Here is a 21,486-nt window from a genome sequence, read left to right on the forward strand (position 1 = left end):
CTGTAGGTTGCTTAGGGCCTTGAGACTTCCAACTGCAGTAGCCATCCCATGGAGCTGAAAGTCACAGTAACTGAATAAGATGGTGCTGTTGGCACCATGACTACAAATGCCTTTCACCAGAAGAAAATTTGTTTTCCAAGTTTGTAGTTTATTGGATTTAATGGTAACTTGATTCCTTAACTGCTTTGTGAGCCCTTAGTCAGAAAAGCAGCTGAGATTCAGCATTTTTGCCCATCTTCATGGCATTTGATGAGGGGAAATTTCCCTAAATGTCCATCAGGTTTAACAATGACTAATCTTCAGTAACAGCTGGAATAACGCAAAACGCACTTGTTATGCAAAAATCTGCAAACATATGGCAAGAACAGTTCCTTGCTTCTGTTTCTACAGTTGAAAATGAGAAAGATTTTGCAATGTCATGGAAACAAAATGGCTGTGCTAATCTGGAAAGAGCAGTCCTGCATAGCTTTTCAAGGAGAAAAGAAGAAACCTGATGCTTGTTGAATGGCTGAGTCTCTCATGTATCAGTCTTGGATTGGCAATTTAGTGCTTTTGCATCTCTTTCCCTCATATTCATACACGAGCCAACGTTCCATCAAAAATAACCCGCTGCACTGCTATCCTTTCAGAGGAGAAATTCAAACATATTTGTTTGCGTGTTTTCATGCATTTGAAGAATATTTTACAATTAGGCTTACTATTAAGAAAATCACCCTGTGTAGCGACATAGTACCACAGCAATCCTTCTCCCAGAAATGCATACTGGTTGTTCTTTGGGGTCTAGTTTCCTAGTTGAACAAGTTTATCCCCACTGCATGAGGGAGAGAAAAATGTGTTCTCTGATTTCTTCAATGATAGCACATCATGGATGGCTTAGCAGCTATCAGGGTTTCAAGCCAGAATATTAAAGCATCAGCCAAGCTTTTCATACATATTTCCTGTTTGTGTGTCACACCCCAGGAAGGTGAATGTGAATAGAGGTCAGCAGCACATAATGAACATGCAAACAGTGTTGTAAGAACTAGTTCATCATGGCTGTAATTGTGCTAAGAAGGATCCTGATTTCTCTTTTCTGATTCACTTGGCAATTTATGTGTAAATTCTCATCTTCTCACTGGATATGTGCTAAAACCAAGGGGAGAATGTATTCCTTCCACTTACAAATTATGGCCAGTAGGTTTGTATGCACCAGTCACACTGGCTGTGGGCTCAGTGCTCTACTTCTATATGCAGATAACGACGGAAAAAAGGAAATGTCAAAACTTCGTTGGTGAGAAAGGCATTTCTAGCAATATATAGTAAGATGGATTCAAATCAGGGAATAATTAATATTTTCTCTTTCTGCAATTGGTATAATTTATGCCATGGCAATGGCTGAGGTCCCATTTGGTTGGTCACTGAAATAAAAGCCTCCTGAAGATCCCGGTCCTGCAATTTTTGTAGCTATCTTCCCACTTTCTCCTTAAATGGTTTGTAAAATCTGCCAAATGATAAAGTTTCTCATAAGTCAAACATGTTTTAAATGGCAGAAATATTAATGCAAACACTATTCCTGGTTTATGATATAAAGGAATATTTAAAATAGTGTAACAATATTTTTCAGCTCAAATACATCCTCATACTTTTATGGCCCTGTAAAGTATCCCACTTGCATGTGAGAATCCTAAGTAAAGAAAAATAGAGTGTACAATAAGAGGAGTGATTGCTCCTTTGAGAATTTGAGTGTCAAGTCTTACTGAAGTGATGAAATCTGGGTGCTGTTATAGATATCTGAGGGGATATGCTTTGTTACCCAGTGTAACATCCATAGACAAATTAGTCTGCACCTCAGAATTCCTGCATTTCATTTTCTGGAGTTCTGCTTTGCTCAAAGGCTGTCAGACAACTCCTACTGTCAGATGGCACCATAGAAAAGTAGAACAAACAGAAAATAATGTCAGTCTCTGCTCTTTCCCTCATCTTAGTGACTTTGCCTCTGCATCAAACTGGAGTATTTGCATCTCCTATTTCCCTTTAAGAAATAAATAGGTCAGTTTTCTGCAACAGGGTGGAATGAGCCAGCCATGTCCATGGTACTGCCACAGGCATGTGATTATTTACAAAATATGATTATTAACCATGTACTCAAGTGTTTCTCTACTACATTTTTCCTGGGGTGGTTCAGTAGTCTGTTGAAAATGTGCCTGAGACAGCCTAAAGAAATGCACTGAACAAGGATTCCTGCCTGGTGATTCAGTCCTTTCCAGTTTCCTGAAGGTCACCTCCAGCTGACTGTTCATGCTTCAGTTTCTCCTAGTTCCATTTCAATGCTCTGTGCTATAACAGGTTCCAGAATTCCATTTCTTAAATTGGCATCCTTAAAAAGCCCTGCTCTGAAAATCTAAACACTTTAATGATTATGTGAATCCACTCTGCAGGCTTTCATATAATAATTTTGGTTTTCTTCTTGTTGACATTCATAAACTAAAGCAGAGAATTCAAAAAAGAAGCAAAATACTTTAGACAATTGCTTCATCTCTGGTCTGGTTGCCAGGTGGATGCTATGGAGTAAAGCCTTTGCTTCTCTTTCATTGGAATCTTTAGAAAAATAGGTACCTTTTTCTTCTGTGAAGAATTTTGTTTAACGATGCATAGAAAATTGTATCTAATAGAACATCAATAAAGACTTTTCACTGTAAATGTGCACAAAGGGATTCACCCAGGATGGCATTTTCAACATTCTTAGCTCAGCAATCTCGTATACTTTTGTGTTATTTATTCATGGTTAGAGACACAGATTTGAACACAGCCCTGTGCCATGCACTTATTAAAATGTAAATGTCTGAAATCAGCCATTAGCTTTGTGTCCCAAGGTGACTTTATGATGATTGTATCCCCATTTGTCTGTTAAGCCCAGAGAGTTTTGCACCTTTAAGACTGGTTCTGAGAGTGAAGGGGGGGAAAGAAGAAGCACAGAGTTTGTTATCAGCAACTGCACTCGCCCCTCCACATTCCTGCTCCTGGAATATGTTGTTTGCGGACGGACAGACAGTGGGACAGAGCTCTCCTTTGCTTTTAGTTAGTTTTAGCTAGCTGAGGCAGAGAAGTTTCCTGGACTGTGGGTTTTTTTATTTTCCTTGGGACTGTTTAAACCTGCTCTGGACTGAACACCCAGAAGAGCACTGGCAGCTCGCACCTGTGGCCTGCCAGGCTGGGCCTGGGCTGTGGCATTTCCAGCACCAGAGGGACTGATAACAGACTGGGTGAGCTGAACTACAGCCCACCAAGCGGACTTGCTGAGTTTGTCATCTCTTTGGAGTGGCCAGAGATTTTATTGTTTAATATTGTTCATTTTCTGTGCTGATGAGTGTTTTGCCTGTTAAATAAACAGGTTTTTCCACTTTTTTATCCAAGGAAATCCTTTCCCAAACCAGTTGGAGGAGGGGCCACGTGAATTTACTTTCTCAAGGAATCCCTTTGGAGGTTTTCTCCCAAATTTGCCCTAAACCTGAACACTTTTGGATTCATGTTATTTGTGAATATGATAGTAAATTTGGAGTTGTTCTGAAGCAATAGTTATTCTGTGAGATATGTATGGGAAACCTCACTAAAGGGTCTTCTGTTTGCTTACACTGATATTATGTCTTTGTAGCTTTTGCTGTCTTGGGGCTATGTACTTACCCCTCTGCACGATGCTTTCATGTCATCACTAAGCATGCCTCAATGTTGTGAGGTTTTGGTTAAAGTTCTACAATATTTCAGATGGCTCACAACAGAGTAAGGAAATTGTATTGGGGAAAGAAAAAAATCTAGGCAATTTGTTTTGTCAGTCTTTTCAGCAGAAACTGGGCAGTCAGTGAGCTCGTAGCTGAAATACTCGAACTGGTAATGCCAAAACAGACAAGTGACAAAGCTAAGGAGGAGGTTGTAATGACAGTTCTGGTTTATCTGTGGCATCCTTTTGACTCACCACAACCCCTGATGTTTTGGGGAAAGAGAATATTAGGCTTTTGGGAGGCCTAGACTATATGGGCCATCTCTGCAGAAAGTTCAGAACAGGCACCATTTGTCTGCTTCAGGCCTCTTGATCAATTGCAGTAGGATTTTTCATCTGGCAGCTATTAATGTTTTGTACCTGATAAAACTGGAAAGAGCAGTTTGCAGAATTTGCAGTGGATGCTTAGAGCCTTAATTTCAAGGCACCTTACCTTCTTAAAATGCTTAAAGGGACCTAGAGCTCTTTATATGGCTTGTTTAAAACTAGCTCCCATTGCTCTGTGCTGCACTGTTACCTATATTCATAATGTTACCTGCATTATGAATATAACTGAGGTTGTGCCCTGCTGTAGGTTGGCCATGCTTCCTGACCTCTGCGAATTTGCATTATGATTTCTTGTCCAAGTCATGTGCAAATATATTTTCTCTTTTTATGTTCTCCTTCTGTCTCTGAGCAGATTCTGTAGCAAGGTGCCAGTGGGGTAGGAAATGAGCTGCCTCTCAGAAGCATCTGGAGATTACTGTGAGCTGGGCTGAGCTGGACCTCTTGCTCAGCTGGACAAACAACTCAGCTGGCAGCTCCGTGCTTTTTCTGCTGCTGTTTATTTTCTCCTTAAAGAGAAAGGTTTGAGAGAAAGACTCAAGTCCACCTGGGTATGCTGCATTTAAGGTAAAGGTTTTCTTCACTGAACAAGAGTGACGTTACTGACAGAAATATTTGAAAAATAGTAAATATTAGGAAATACTCTGATAAAATTATATCTTAGTGTATATGTTGAAATCCTAAAGTCATCTATAGAAGGAAGGTGTCCAGAATTAATTGCTCATTACAGATTTGGAGACTTTGAAGTTCCAGTCTCCTCCTGTAGCACAAAACCAAAGCACTTGCCTGAGAAAACACATGAGCGAAAGACAGGTCAAGTGAATAATACAAAACAGTGAATAATAGTTCTGGAAGGGAAACAGCAGGGAAAATGCCAGAAATAGCAAAAATCAATTTGCCACCACAGAGCTCTTAAAGCTAATATCTATTGAGGTAAGGTGCTGACCTCATTAACGGTATCAGGAACGTTTCCAATGGCATTAGCAGAGTTTTGCCTGATGAAATAAGGATGAGTGCAGGGGAGTGGGCTGCATTCAACTGAGACTGCCTTTGTTTCTCAGATTGCTCTGAGGCCTAGAAGAACCAAGGGAGGAAAAGTGGTGAACTCAGAAGGGTGTGAATTCCTCAAGTGGATGCAGCTCAGCCACGGTGCTGGAGCTTGAACTGCTTTGTATCAGTGCTGCACAAATATCTCCTTATCCCATACTCGCAATTTCCCTGTGAGGCTCTGTGATTCCTGAAGTGTTCACCAGGGCTGAAATCAACTCATCTCCACAGAAGCCTGGAAACCTGACTTTACTGGGCTCTCTAAAAGTATTTTGTTATATAACTTATGCAAATTCAGTGTAAAGCAAAACCCTGCATCTGTTTCTTGGAATAATTTTCATGTATCTAGAATCAGAGTTTAAATTATCTTTTAAGTTATTTATTTAATAGATATTGCTTAATATATTTTATTGTAGTAATAAAGTGCTTCAATTACCAAGTTAATATTTCCCAAGGAAAATCTGGCAAGTACTAAGTAAAAAGTGAATTGCTGCCCACAGCTGATAGTTTAATAGTGGAAATGCTATTTAATTTCATTATTATTCAAATTTATGTTCTGTTTTCTCAATTAGCATATAAATACTATAAATCTCTCATATGGAAAAAGCCTTATCGTGGAATATTTGTCATGATTATAAATAGCTGGGTAAGGCAAAATCTTGGATAACACATAGCAGTGAACACAAATTAGGCTGAACAGGGTTATGGCACGATGAGAAATGTTTATCTTCTCCAACTTAATTTCTGTGGAAGAATTTTTGGATCCTTATGTAGGTATCAAAATCTTTCCTTCTTAAATATACTCATGTAAAGGAATAACCATTTTCTTTTATGTGTATTTTTTTAGATGGTTTGCACACCTTTTCTGTATCAGAAGCCTTTTTTAAGGATAAGTTCAAGCTCCTCTTTTGCATCTTTAAAAATTGCTGCTAAAAGGATGCTATTCCTGTGGCCACCTTTTGCCCAGTATAGGTATAAATTAGTAATGCAGCTGAAGAAAATATGCTAAATCATTCTGCTCTCTCACTAGAGCAAGGACATAGATTCAGCAACATGAATGTTTATAAATGAGCACCATTTTAGATCAATGAAAGGGGAAGTGACAAAGCCAATGATTGGTTAAGAAAAATCTGTTTTCATCCCCATTTTGTGTGTGTAGACTGAAGTGCCAACATGTTCAGTAACAGCAGTAGGAGTAAGCAGCCTCTAGTGTTTTTAGGTACAAATTAACACCTTAACCTTTTTTTCCATTTTTAGTAGACAACCAGAATAGGCAAAGGAATATCAGTTTCATTTCCTCCCACAAAAATACTCAGCCTAAGAAATGACCTGTTGATACGATGTGTAACTTCAGACAAGGAGGTATCAACACCTTCTGCAAAGTACAGTGCAGTGCAATGATCTGAGAGCAAATCCACCCTGGAGCATGTCAGAAGCTGTACTGCACCAATGGGAATTTGAGCCTTGAGTAGAGATGAAAACTTGTAGGCTCAGGTAGAGCCCTGCCCTTTGTTTCTGCAGGTGGAACAAATGACACTTTGCATCCAAAAGGAGCAGCTGTGACTTGTGGCATTCACTGTTCTGGTTGAGCTGCTCAGTGCTTTCCTAACAGGTGGTGGGAACCACCCAAATTTCAGCAGGAGCCCCAGTCCCACAGGTGAATCCTCCCAGTAACAAGACAAACACTCTCTCTGCCATCTCTTTGGGCTTTTGCATCAGCTACCAGCCTTGCTTATGTTGTTTTTCAGACTGACTCTCAGGCTCTGAGAGTGAGAATCCTCACCCTCACTTTCCTCCAAGAGCTCACTGGTTTGATCCCACACCCTTCCACTGCTGGAACTGAGGAAGTGGGTATTGGGACTGATTTTTTTTTGGCTGATATGAAAGTTTGTCAGTTATTTCTCACATAGTATGCATGGCAATTGCTATTTGAACAGCTCTGAATCTGACAGCATCTGCTCCATGCCTGCCACTGCCCTGTCTGGTTTTAAAAGAAGAATAAATATTTCACTAACAGCTAAGAATTAGATGTTGCTCATTCACACATGAATAAAAATGTACTGGTTAACCATCCAGGGCATAGTGTCGCTGGGTCCCTGCCAGGTAACTGTATGAAAATGTTTGAATATTTTGAACTGAGGTTTATTTTTCCTTGGATGCCTTCTTAATCAGCCAAACTACTCAGAATGACCATTTTACCTGCTCAACATAATTAAGCATCAGTCATCTCATTTTCTTGATTCTAACTATTGATGGGTTTATAATTAAAACTCTTACATTTCTGCATAAATTTTTAACATTGAATTGGACAATTACCTAGGCAATCTAGTAGAGCAAATACATCTTTTTAACCTCTCTCTGAAACAAAACCACTAAAAAAAATCTTTGTGATTCCACTTTTCCAGCCCAGCACAGTCATGTTTTCTCCTGGTCTCTCAACTGAGTTAGCAGCATTATATCCTTGCCTCACAGATACTTTTGACAAGAATTGTAGTGGGACAGGTTTTAAGTTGCTTTGTCTGATTGAGAGTTCAAGCAAAGCCAGCATGTTAATGTAGGAATTTACTGGGCTTATGACATTTCCCTGCTTGGTGTGTCTGGGCTGCCCTGCCAAGCTGCCAGGGTTTCTACTGGAAAAGAGGGAAGCAAATGCTGTGTTTGATCTGGCTCTTGCAGAGTGTGGGAATCGTTAGGGATGTGTGAGCTCAGGTGAGCTGCTGCTCTGAGGTGTGAAACTTCTGTTGCTCCCAAAGCACTGACACTGTTCAGCCAAAGCCATCCAGACATTCCTTGTGCTTTTCAACCACCTGAATTTGGAAGGAGAGCTAATTAAAGATGTACAAAGCTTTATTTCTAACTTTATTATAATTGCAACAGTGACACAATTCTTCAGGTGAAACCTACAATGGAAGTGATGAAAACATGCATTTCAAATGAGAGCTCAAGATAAAAAGCAGAAGAGATCTTGTCTAGGGAAATTAACCTACCTACCCAGCTACTGTGTGATGGAAAAGTTATTTTTAGCATGCCTGTGACACGTTTGATAATTACTTTTTTCAGTAATCAAAGGCTGTATTTAACACAACAGAGATGAAACAGGGAGTTCAGCATGAAGGGAGAGATGTGTGTAATCATCTTTATCTGCTGATGTTGATGCTGTGGGAATGCACTGCCTCAGAAGTTACATGCTCAAAGAGGAGCAGAAATAATTACCTGTACTGAGTGACTGCTAATAATAAATATATAACTATTATAGATAATAATATAACTATATACATAAATATATAACTATAATAAATGTTAAAGTCACTTGTGAAGGACTTGGTCCCAATAGGTGCTTAGTGGCTGCAGAACCAGAACGATGGTAGCATGTGTGGCTCCCTCCTTTGTCAGCTAGTTTGTCCTCCTTTTCCACTCAGGCATCACCTAATATTGAGACACCATGGAGTTTCCTGGGTTGAGCCAGCTGCTGTGGGGTGCCCCTGTTGGGCAGTTCAGCCTGGATTTCCCCCAGAACCTGCAGGGTGAGGTGTGTAAGAGGAGAATTGTTAGGAACTCCAGCACTGGGGAAGGCAGGTTCTGCACTAAGCTAACACAGCAGCCAAGGGCCATGCAGAGCATCTTAGGTTTGGTTGCTTGCAAAAGAAAAGATCATCTTGGAGGGGAAAAAAACCCACAAAGCCCAAAACAGGATAAAATCCAGTAAGTCATACAAAACTACAAAAGTAATGGAACCTCACTTGAAAATCAGCATGGATTTTATATATTAGATATCTCTTGTCCATTTAGGCTTTTTTTTTTTTTTAATTAAATTAACAGCTTTCAAGTAAAGTACTGAAAAACACTTGAACTGGAGGGTTTTGGAACGAAATGACAGTTTTAATATGTAGTTTGTCAGCAACTGGGAACAGAATTTCTAGCCCCATTTTGCTGAGGGCATTTTCTCTATTTAGTCTCTTTCTGATCATCTCTACTGCCTGAGAAAGGAAAAATCTATGGTTTTATTAGCTGCACCGAAGAAATTGAGTGACAGGGGCTTTTCCCACAACTGACTTAGAAAAGAAGTTATAGCTGGGTTATGATTATTTTCTCCTGCCGTGATGAGAAGTCAGCACCAGTTTGGGACAGTCATGAATACAGATGATCTACAATAAGAATTAAATCCAGAATTTCATTCACCCTTCGAGCAGCAGCTCAATTTCTGTGCTCACTTCCTCATTAATAAATTTCCCTTCAAAGAACCATCATTAAATTATGTTTCTCTGCTTCTCAGGATGATGAGCACTTCCTAACTTAGTACTTACACAGTGGGAAAGAAATAATTCATTTTGAGCTTTTCAGTTCTCTCCACTGACTTGCAAGAGGAAAAAAATATTGTAATGACTCCTTTCAGGTCTGAAAAGAGGGTGAGATATATACTTACCCATCAATATACCTGGGACAGCATGTCCCCCACCATGAACATCTATGGTGTCTTCCTAAAGTTTATCACAAACTTTAGCAAAGTTTTAATATGTTTAGTTTAGTGGATTTCACTTGAAAAGTAAATGTAGTTACTTAAACTGGATTTTGAAATATCTGAAATGAAGAGTTTGGGAAGGCATTGGAGTCCAGTATATTCCCTACATTGTGTTAAAATTCAGTGCTTTCACAGAAGGTATTAGTTAGAATTATTTAAAGGTTGCACTTATGTTTCAAGGCTTTACCAGTCAAGCATCAGCCAGATGAAAATTTATAATTGGAATCTAATTTTCTAAAATTAAACATCATTTGAACCAAACAGCTCCTTGTGCAGCATCACATGGGTACCCTCAGTTGCACACAGCTGCCTGTGCTGGACCAAACTGATGAAACCTCATAGTTTAACTGTTGGAGGATGGTAGAGAAGGCAAAATTAATAGTTAAACACTCTATTTTTAACATTCATAGAATGGCCTGGGTTGGAAGGGACCTCAGATCATCTTGTTCCAGGCCCCCTGCAATGAGCAGGGACACTTTTTACTAGACCAGGTTGCTCCAACCTGAATTTAAATTTCCAGGGATGGGGCATCCACAATGTCTCTAGACAACCTGTGCCAGTGTTTCACCACCCTCATGGTAAAGAATTTTTTCCTATTATCTAATCAAAACCAGTCATCCACAAGCTGTTTAAAATCTGTACAATTATCTTACTTATTTTAGCTTAATTTTAACTTCATGCTCATTGTCTGAATTATTTTCTTCACTGGGGGGAAATGTAACTTAGTTCATTCTGTTACTCTCTGAAGAATCAACTGGGAAAACTTTACCAGAGGCATCAGGTATTTCATTAACTATGCATTTGAGCAAATTAATTTTCTCAACCTTGTTTCCTAAGAACAGGCAATTGTGCTGCAGAGATTCTATTGCTGTTACTGCACTATAATCCAAATATTGCTCTGGTGTGCTCTTCCCAGCCTACAGATTTGTCACTGGACTATTATGTTATGCTCCACTGTTTTTTCTAATTATACTATATATCCCTCTTCTCACAGGTTCCATCCCATCCAAACAATACATTTTAATCATTTGTTGGAACATCATTTCATAGCTTCTCCATAAATTCTTATTGCCAGTATTATTTCATCACACAAAGTCAGTTCAATGTTCTAAGTTTCAGCTTTGATTAGTGGTTCTGCTTTTTTTAGTTCTCCAGAAGACAGCTGGGCTTTCTATTATGGTATATGGAAATCAAGAGTATAATAAATTTGAGTGTGACTAGCTAAATTTCTGCTTATTCCAGTAACACTATTGTGTTGGAGCTATTGTGTTGGAGTTTGGTTTATTGTTTTTTTTTGAAGTTTGGTTTGCTGTTTATTCATGGTAATAATCCACTTTTTCCTCAGCAATTGGAGCATAACTAATACCAATTACAGCTTTTACCTATATCAGACTGCTTTGAAATCCATGTTGTTATGTTTACTCTTCACTATTTATATCTGGAATTTGAGGAAAATAAAATATGTATGTCAAGAAAGGAGAGAAAGAGGAAAATACACCTGCTCAGTTTGAGGGCTCAGTTGTTTCTGGTGTGAATTGAAGAACTGCAAAGTGGTACTTAGTTACCTAATTGCTCTCCATCAGTTTGAATGTGCAGTTTACTCCAGCTAAACATGAACCACTTGGTGTGAAAAGCAATTAAGAAGTAAAATCATAGACCCTAAACCCTCAGGTTCAGGCCATTTTATTATAACCCATTGATGATTCCCACACAGACTTTACTTTCCATTCAGGTAATTTAGTTTACAAACTATTTGAAAACTCATCTTCAGTTTATACCTGGTTGTTCCACATCTGAACAATATTACTTTGCTATTTTCAGATTTGGCTTAATTTATGATTATGTTATGTAATGACATCAAGATAATTAAACCACTCTCCATGACAGGATCTGTTTCAAATTTCCTGAAGCATCAATATGAGCCTGTTGTGTTACACTGTACAGGCGAAACCTAACCCTGCCCTCATCAAAAAAGAAAAAAAGAAAAAGAATTATTTTTTGCTTGAAGGAGGACAATATATTATCAGAGGGATCAAATTAGATATCTTGCATCCTCTTAATTTCTCAGAAGTTTGGAATGGGGGAACTCTGCCTCCATCAACAGCCCCAAAGTGCTCTCAGGCATGAGACGTGGAAAGGGAAAATCCCCACAGCACAAAAGCCACTGAAGTTAGTTGAGTTTGCCAGACCTGTCTGGGGTTCAGTTAACCCTGGGGTTCAGCGTCCTGGCACCTGTAGATGGCTTTCCTGAGCGTGCACAGGCTTGCAGCACCTCCTCCTCCTCCTCCTCCGGGGTGTGGCCAAAGGACAGTCGCACTCTCCTTGGATCCTCTTCCAATGCAAGCCCAGCCAAGCCTGAAATCGTCCTACCAGCTGCACACAAGCCGTGCTTTTGTTGAGCCCTCCCACTCCCTTCTCCCCTGTTCACACATCTTGCATCTTCACTCCTGGGAGAGCTCTGAACGCACAACATGTTTTCTGTGAAAGGACACAGAAGGAGCCAAACCATTTCCCATACACAGCTAGGGCACAGAAGTTTCCTATCTCATAGATGAAGAAACAGATTTGGTCTCAGGCAAGATGCCCTGGGCATCATGTCCTGTAGTGAGATAGTGAACAGAACATTTCCATCTCCTCCTCTCTCGAGGTGAATTTACAGATGGCTTACTCCTGCCTCTATTTTCAGTAATTTATTCTTGCACCCGAATCAGCAAATTAAAAAATGAGCTCTCTTCCTAGCTGACATTTGCATATTCATTAAACATTCAATTGAATTATTTCACAACATTTTAAATAATGTTCACAGACAGCTCAGGATGTACCTATCTCATGGTAATCTAAATTGGCAGAGCTGTACCTCAGACTTGAAAGGGCACCACTATTCCTCCCCATTGCTGCATTTTGGCAATGTCAGAAGGGGCTGAACTTCCAACAGGCACTTTACCATTGCAGACTGCCTCCCCTTCAATTCCAAATGCCTTTTAAATATTTCCATATTCAGCAGCACCAGAATTATCTTCATGAGCATACATGCATAAATAGGAATGCTTATAGGTCCTGGTATGTCATATTCTGATTTATATTCATGGGCTTGACAGTGAGGTTTGCTTTATATTCCATTCAATGACTTCATTAATATGAAATTAGCACAAAATGCAGTCAAATAATAGGAAGAATATAAACTGATGGACTGTCTTTTTAAATTCTGACTTGAGCTCCTCTGGTGAAGTCAACATTTTCTAGAAAATAGCTTTATTGAATACACTGGATTATATTATACAATCTTTATTTTTAAGGACATCTGTAATAGCTGGAAGATTAATCCATTAAAATGACAAAATACATTACACTGGTAATTTATCAGTTTGGCAAAGTATGTAAAAGACTGCCTTTCCTTGGGTGCAATGTACAAACACATTGTACATTGAGCACTGCAAGGTGAGATGTGTAATCATGAGGTAGTTGCTAAATCAAAGAAAAATAGCATAGTAATAGAACTTCTTTTGTTCACTCAAATGCTTATTGATTAATGTTTATTTTCTCATTTTGGTTCAATACACATTTTGTGAAAAAGCCAACTGCTGGTGACAAGAGAGCATATATGATTTGGCAGTGAATTAGTTTGGCACCAGACAGCAAATATGGCACTTAACAGAGCTCAGAAAACAAGTTTAGATATGATACAGAGTAAGGCTGGAGCTATATGGCTGAACATTAAAGCAGTATTCCTTCAAATTCACTAAAGGTTCAATTTTTCTCTAGGTTCCTAAGTCCCTGAAGGTTTTACAACCCTGACCCTGTCTTCTAGAAGTTTCAAAAGTTATACTTCAGTGAAAAAATTATATAATAGAAATATTTGCAAACCTTAACAAAAAGCACTTCTACTTGTTTGGCTCTTAGGAGTACTAATTAAATAGATGGCAGTAGAATCAATGTGCAGACTAAATGGATGTTTAAGTCATATACATAAGAGAATGTTTTTCTGATAGCTTGCACGCAGCTTTTCTATGGTGGGATTTACTGCTTGTGGGTACATGTGACCATGCTGGAAAGCACAGATGAAAATTGGAGGAATCTGAATTATTTCCTTCCTTAATTAATATTTACACAAACTTAAGCTGTCAGAGATTTGTAAAGAACCAGGATTTTCTAGGAGGGTTTTTTCTTACTTTCTTGCCATATCTCTCATTTTGTTAAAAAGCTTTAAAGAAACATAGCAGGAAGTAGCTTCTACAGTTGGAAAACAAATATTTAACTTCCCTAGAAATCATAATTAGAAAACTGCAAAGTCACCTGCAATTATGTCACTTTGACTGGAAACAGATTCCAGGGCTTTATCTCTTACATTAGTCATGCCTAAACTTGATCTTTAGTGATGATCGTGTAAATATAAGTCAAGACTACTGTATTAGTAACACCATCAAAGTTGACTTCAGGAGCTCATGTACAGCTTTCAGTAACTTGGACAAAAGGCACGGTCTCCTGGGGATGGTCTGGTCTTCTGACACCTTTTTTTATTCATTAAGTGAGGAATGGAAGAGATTTATTATGCAAAATCAGTAAGAAATAGTGGCATGATTCGTGAGGCTTATTACTACCTTAAAGTTTGTTGCCAACAAAATTTTGCTCAGGTTCCTGAAAAACTCTTTATTGTATCTTTAATGTGGCAATGACATATTTTTTTAAACTAATAATTGTATTTATTTTTATTATGTACAGAATCTACAGTGACATGAGCATTTACTAGAATTGGGAAATTTAAAAAGTTATTTCTCTCTATCTGAAGAAAAATATTACTGTCATTGCAAAGCTATTATTTCTATTCATTTTCAGTGTAACAAATTGGTTTTGCAAGATTTTATTCCTCTTCCCTCCCACCCCCCACATCTGTCTCATCTCTACTGATCTTAGGTTAATGAAGAGCCATATGGATATGGATTTTGTCTATGCAGAAAATATACAGATCTCATTTTAGGTTCAAACATAAATTTTCTTACAAAGAATACCAATGATGTTACTAATCACAGAGTGCCTTTATAACTTTATGTGCTAACTATATTTTTGATGATTACTTTTATGCTAGTTTATTCTTTTATGCCTAATTAGTCTTTGAATAACAGAGAGAATGATGCATACATCTATTCCTTCAGATTATCCATTCACAACATTTGAAGGCTTCTGTTTCCTAAAGCAAGCATACATGATAGTTTGATATAATTTTTTTAATTTGATTTTTGTCAAGGGACAGTGTCATAATTATTATTACTAATTATCAGGCTCATCAGTAGCAAGACTTACAGATGAGCCTCCTGTGTGTATCACTGTTCTGCAAGTCTGTGTTGAAGAACAAAGAATGTAAATTTGCTCTGATAAAAGCATGGGCTCACTGCAAGTTAGAGGAAATATGAAAACGAACTGGCATCCTTGATAACTCTGGGAGGGTTTGTGATTGCTGGTTTCATTTCTGTTCTGTATTGTCCTTCCTAATGTCACCTGGCATTTTCCTTTCAGCAGGGAGATGCTCTTGGCTGTGCCTACAAATTAGGTCGTAGAATGAATCTCTAAACTGGACAAGGCTCCACTAACAAAGCTGAGTTCTGTTTAAAATATATCATCATGTCATGACTGACCAAATACCTTTTAAAGATGATTGACTTTAATATAGGACTGCAAACTTTAATTTTACATATACTGGGTACCATTATGTACTAAATTGGATACGCAGTGCTTGGCTTTTAAATTTATGGCATCCCCATGACATTTCTTAACATGAAATGATGAGCAAATTTTCTGTCTTAACCCCTCTATCAATTTCTTAAGAAATTTTACCCCCTAACCTGGACTGTGCAGAACTCGTCAGGAAGCAGAATATTTGATTCTTTTAAATGCTAAGAAGATACTAGAAACAAAAAGGGCAGAAGATCAGCATTATTTGCCTTTTTCTGTGGCTACTTTGCCACTTACACAACTCACTGCCCTCTGGGCCTCTTCTAGCACAGCATCATTGGCATTTCAATCTAGAGAAAAGTTTTTAGTCATCATTACATGTTAATAAAATAGGGGGTTGTATTCCACATATGGAATGGGTAAGGTTCAGGACAGGAGTATTCAGCCTTTGATAGTGAAATTGTTAGGTGCTGGTATTTCATTATTCATTCATATCAGAGTAACTTTTACCACTTGAAGAAACAGATATATTCCCACTTTCCAAACATCAAATTCTCTGTTCTCCCACTGTAGTCCTGGTATACATGACACCATTTCTGAAGCTGAAAGGACAACATGATTTATACGTATAAAGGATATTTTGGGTAATTTTTGTAATGTTCTAATAAAAGTGATTGAATGTAACTTGTTCCTGCTTTCCAGGAGAGTGTTGTTGGATTTATAATATGAAATGGGTCAGAATTTATTGTGGTAGCACAAAAATCTCAAAAATTTTAGATCAACAGAGAAGTTCATATGTAAAAGATAGAACTTCCATGGCAATACACAGCAGTTTTATTGTGCTGAATTTGGAATGCACACAACCCTTTTATATCCTCACACATCTCATTGACCAGGAGAACTGAAATCAAAACCCCACCTGTCAGCATCAAATGTCACTACAGTGCCAGGGAGAAGTGGTTTCCAAGTTTTAGCTGTGTATTTCCATGCTTCAGCACACAAACACTGATTCATTTCACCAGCCATTAACATGGAAAAGATTCCCATCTCAGGGATCTGCTTTGGCTGTGCAGGTAAAGCAGGGAGCTACTCTGTGCCACTCCTCCCTTCCCTGGCTCAGCAGGAATGCTGGGGACAAGGAGGATGTAGCCCCACACTTCATGTTTGTGCTGCCGAAGCACACACTCAGCAGGTGTAGATTCCTTGTGCTTGTGAAAACAGAACGTTTTTATATGGTTTAGAACACAAGCTTTGAGTGTTTATTTAAAAATCAGGTCTAATTTATGCAGGTTCTTAATAGAAGTATATAAAAATTACGTAAGATGCATATACTTCCCTTCAGTGTGCATTGCATTTCCTGCGTGATAGGTGGAAACTTTTGATTTGTGTATTACTTGTTTTTTTCTTACAGCTGAGAGGGCAAGTTATGAAGCAGACAGATGTTCACAACTCGCATTTATAAGCTTAGAAACTTCCTACCAGATGCCAAGCCAGTCCATACTCCCAGATACCTATTCCAATACCTCTGACCCTTTCCACGGTAATCAACAGCAAACTATTCAGCAAAACTCTCTGCGATCCACAATCGAAAACTTTACATACTTCCACAGGTGTCTGCAAAAGTATTAAGTATCTATTTTCTGTAAGAAGGGCTACCTTCAGCAAGAGCAGCCGAGCGAAGAAGGCATGTTTGGTTCGGGAGCGCCGAGAGCTCCAACGGCGGAGCAGCAGCCCCGGGCTGTGGCCGCCGTTCCCCGGGCGTTGAGCGGGCGCGGGGCCGTCCCCTCCGCGGGCCGGGCTCCCCTCAGCGCGCCGGGGCAACGCCTGGGACCAGCGGGCGCCTCTCCAGCACGGGCACAGCCGGGATCCTGGGCCGGACCCCCTCGCCCCGCGGGGTGCGGGGAGCCGGCCCGGCGCTGCTGCCCGCGGTCGGTGAGTACCTCCCGCGGGCCGGGGCGGCCTGAGCCTGCCTGCGGTCCCTGAGGGGCGGCGGCTCCGTGCTTGCCTTGCCCCTGGCGGCTCCGCGGAGTGCCCCGGCCGTGAGGGGGGCACAGCTCACCATAGCCCGTGCCCGACCCGCCCGGCGGTGAGGGGGGCACGGCACAGCCCGATCCCGGCGGTGAGGGGGGTACGGCACAGCCCGATCCCGGCGGTGAGGGGGGCACGGCACAGCCCGATCCCGGCGGTGAGGGGGGGCACAGCGCAGCGACGCCTCCTGCCCGGCGGTGCCCGCTGAAGGGCAAAGGCACCCACCGCCCTGAGGGCCCCTCAGACGCCTCCGCCCCGGGGCGGCCCCAGCCGGCTCCTCCCTCCCCGGCAATTCGCTGCTCCCTCTCAGCGTCTCGAACGCTCCTGTGCCGAAGTCTTCTCGCCAGCTGAGTGCCTCCAGAATCTGGGGCGGAGGCACTTGATGCTGCCTATTTAACCACCTTTGTTTAAACTGCACTTTGTCAACGTTATCGGACGTATTTTCTTCCTGTTTTGCCTTGCTATTTTTCACCTATTAAGTGACGCAATGTGCCATACCCGGAGCGCGGGGGAGGATCACTGGTGCCGTGCGCGGGTGGCAGTGGGGTTTCGAGGCGGTGATGCTCCAGCTGGAGCGCTGTGCATCCCGCAGGAGCCCGGCACTGCTCCGGGAAGCGATGAGCGCTCGCTGGGTTATTCCAATACCGCTAATGAGGAGGAGGCACTGCGGCTTTGTCCCGCAGTGTCACGGGTGACCTCCCTTCAGACGTCTGTCAGCGATAGCGTCTCCCCGGGACGGTGTTTCAGTATTCATCCACGCTCGTGGCAAAATGGTTTTGTCGCCGCCCCTTTTTTCCCGCAGCGCTGCGGGCGCTGCTGATGTCACATCGCACAGCTTGGCGCTTCGTTCAGCACGCAGAAGAGATGCACAATTCCATCAACAGTTTTCTTCAGTCTGTCCTCTCAGCTGGTTTTGAGCGCTGGACAATGAAATCAAAATACCGTAAACCTGTACTTTTACATTGCTTTTGAAAACACAGAGCCCAAAGGGCCTTAAGGAGAATAAAAAGGATAAAAAGGGAACATTTGTTTCCACTATGTTGCAGATGTATCTTATTGAGTAATCGTGGTTTTTATTTTCCTTTTGTCATTATTCCCATATCTGTGAGATCGCAGAGGATCCGAAAGAAGCAGAGAGCTCCAGGTGGAGCTGGTCTTGCATTAACTGCTCTGAGAGCCCAGGTGACTGTTGAGCTGTCACAAATTTTGTGATGCAAAGAAATAAATCCTTTGGATTTTTACCTTTCTGCTTTCCCGTGGGTAGGAGTCTGTGTGCTCCTTTTAATGAGTGGTTAACAGTGGCACCAGTGGTGTCTCCACTTACTGCATAGAGAGATTTCACCTTGAGTATATTAAAAACTACCTATGCCTTCCTATTCTGTGGCAGTAGATGAGAAACTTACGCATTTAAGTAAGCACCTCTTTTAATAAATCAAAATCAGGCTTTTCATTAATAATGCCTTAAAATAGTTTGGATGCCTCTGCACCAGTGGGACTAAGAGGCTGGTGTCACTGAAGACTTACTCAGACTTATGCTCACATCTGCATCTGACGTTAGTGGCATTTAATCCTTATTTAATTCTGGAAGGCTTTAGAAGTTAAATGCCGTCACAGAAGAATTTGTGGAAAAGCTTGATTTTTGGGTCACATTTGTGGTTTGAGTCTGAATTTGTCAAATGAAAAGCAATTTTCGTTGGTCTTTGTAGTGGCAGCAGGACCAAACCTGAAGAGGAGAGAGCTGGGCTTATTGTGTGTTCTACAAGGATGTTCTTATGGATTTTGACCCATATTCATGCCAATGTGATGACTGTTTACTGAAGAGAAAAAGCAGTGGAGAAACAGCCAGGAATTCTGTTGCTGCACTGGTTTTTGGTTTGTTTTTTTTTTTTTTTTTCCATTTTCACTTGAGCAATTTTGTAGCTGTGCAATATATTTTTTCAAAAACTTTGCATGCTACTGTTTTGCAGTGCTGGTTTCTAGCTCTTTTTAGCATGTGAGGCTGTAAGTTCTACTTTCTTACTGCCTTCATTTCATAAGGATTGGTAGTGAATTTCCTAAACCAACACTAATTTATTTTCCAGATGCAAGCCTGGGACAGATGTTTTCAAAATGTTAACTGGTCCTAGAAGAATTAGAACTGCATGATCAAAGTATCAGGTTAGTTGTCATCAGCTCTTTTTCATAAAACCTCACTTTTTTGTATTACCATTTTGCTTTTCCTTGTGCTCATGGTCCTTTGGTTTATAAATTTAGGTATATTATTTATTATTATAGGTTTATTAGGTATATTATGGCTTATTGAATGAGTTTACCAACTCCTTGTAAAATAAACTCATACAATAAAGCAGTGTAAAGCTAAGTATTTCAGCTTTCCAGCAGGATTAAATATTTAATTCTGACTTTGAACATTCATGTGTTATCAACTTTTAAAATATCAGTGCTACATCCATTTGTCTTTGGAACTTCTTCAGCATCAGAAAGACTTAATGCCTGATTTTAGACCAACACATTTCCTTAATCTCCACAAAGAAACTTTACAAGCAGTTCAGAGTGCTTGTTTCAGATGCTGAAGTGAGTGAGAGAGAGTTCTCTCCTGTAGTTCAGAACTTGCTTCTGGGAGAGTAATTTCTGAATGGCATGCATCCATTCAAGGGTTTTAGATGATTTATCCATATTACCTAATTTACTCCTAATTAGCCTAAAATAAAACACTGTCCCTTTGGTTTGTGCTAATTTTGAAAGTGCAAACTACTTGAATTCCAAATGAGCACAGCCACACTGGGATTTAACAAGCTCACTGGTTTTGCCCAATCAAAAGTGTTATAAGTTTGTCACTGTAGACAAATTTGCATTTCATTCTGATGGTGAAAAGACTGATCCTTATTAAAATTACTGATACAGCTCCTGGTAACTTCCCCAAAAGTCTCAATCTCCAAGCCTGTTGATCACGTGTTCAGCAGCCCTTAAGGCAGAATTCCATAGGCAATAGTAAGTGTGAAGGACAATTGATTTTATATGGAACAGGGGCAACATAACTCAACTCTCAGTGCAAGTATTCCAATTAGAGTGGTTTTGCTTCCTGAGATAAATATTGCTTGTGTTCAAGGCCCTGATTTTGAATATTTTTCTGGACACAGTAAAATACATGGTTCTCATTTCTTTTTTATTTGTGTTCTATTTATTTGTGTCCCATATGAGGTATGTACTTCCAGTAAAGTTACTCCAGATTTTCTTTTAAGTGGATTCTGATGAGAATTCCTATCTCAGATCCCTTATCTGAAAGTCAGGCTCTGATAAAATGTACACAGACCTAACTGTGTCTGTGATAAAAGTTAAATGTGGATGTGCTGCAGCAGAAAACAAAGATTACAGCAGACATTTCCTAAATTATTCTAGAGACCTGTTCTGGTGCACTCCAGTAGTTGTGTAGTATTAGTTGAGTGTCTTTGACTTTTTGGCCTACTCAATTATATGCCTCTTAAACCCGAAGGTGCAATTTCTTGTTAAGATTCTCCTATTCTCTATTTATTAAACTGCTCTTTAAAACTCAGCTGAGACATGGTCTGGTCACAGACTGCTGGTGAATAATCAGCTTTATAGTCTGCAAATCCATTTTAAACATCTGTTGAGCAATGTAAGTGTGAAACATATAGCCAAATATGCCCTAGATGCTTCCCTTCTGCCCTACAAGGAAGGCAGCTTTTTAAGTCTTTCAGCTTTGAGACAAAGCAACAAAATCACTTTATTGCACTAGAGTTGTATGTTATTTTAGCAAATAGGATGAGTTCCTGAAAGACCAATTAACCTTCATATAAATGGACTGTGCTGTGATGCACAGTGCCCTTTGAAACCTCTATTGAAGTTTGCTGATGCTTACAGTGGCTGCTCACAAGAATAATTAGATGTTAAAATTATGATCCTTGGATATCCAAGAGGCTGTAAGGCAGTCTCAAGGGATCAAGGCCCTAGAGAATGGAAGGTGATAACCTGAAATCTGAAGGGGAGGTAAAGCAGTGCTTAACCAATACCATTCATTTTTATTTTGTTGACTGAAAATGATATCCAGTTTAGGAATAGTTGAATGCCTTCTGACAAGTAGAATGCTTCCTGACAATTTCAAAAGGTAGTTGATAAGTCATAGGTTGTT

At 40.0% G+C, this 21,486-nt stretch overlaps 1 protein-coding gene across 15 annotated transcripts in view; it reads left to right on the forward strand.

The window, feature by feature from the left end:
- The first annotated feature begins 17,114 nt into the window (after positions 1-17,114).
- SPSB4 (splA/ryanodine receptor domain and SOCS box containing 4) overlaps positions 17,115-21,486 on the forward strand; it is a 158,818-nt gene continuing 154,446 nt past the window's right edge. For 12 of the 15 annotated variants that reach the window (XM_053986176.1, XM_053986179.1, XM_053986181.1 and 9 more), the window contains exons 1-2: positions 17,117-17,243; positions 19,421-19,496. The gene's annotated coding sequence lies outside the window, so the exon portion shown is untranslated. Of the gene's footprint in view, positions 17,244-19,420; positions 19,497-21,486 lie in introns of all 15 variants that reach the window. The other 3 variants (XR_008438581.1, XR_008438580.1, XM_053986187.1) reach the window with 2 other exon arrangements.

The sequence above is a fragment of the Vidua macroura genome, chromosome 10, assembly GCF_024509145.1.
Source record: "Vidua macroura isolate BioBank_ID:100142 chromosome 10, ASM2450914v1, whole genome shotgun sequence".
NCBI classification, from domain to species: Eukaryota; Metazoa; Chordata; class Aves; order Passeriformes; family Viduidae; genus Vidua; species Vidua macroura.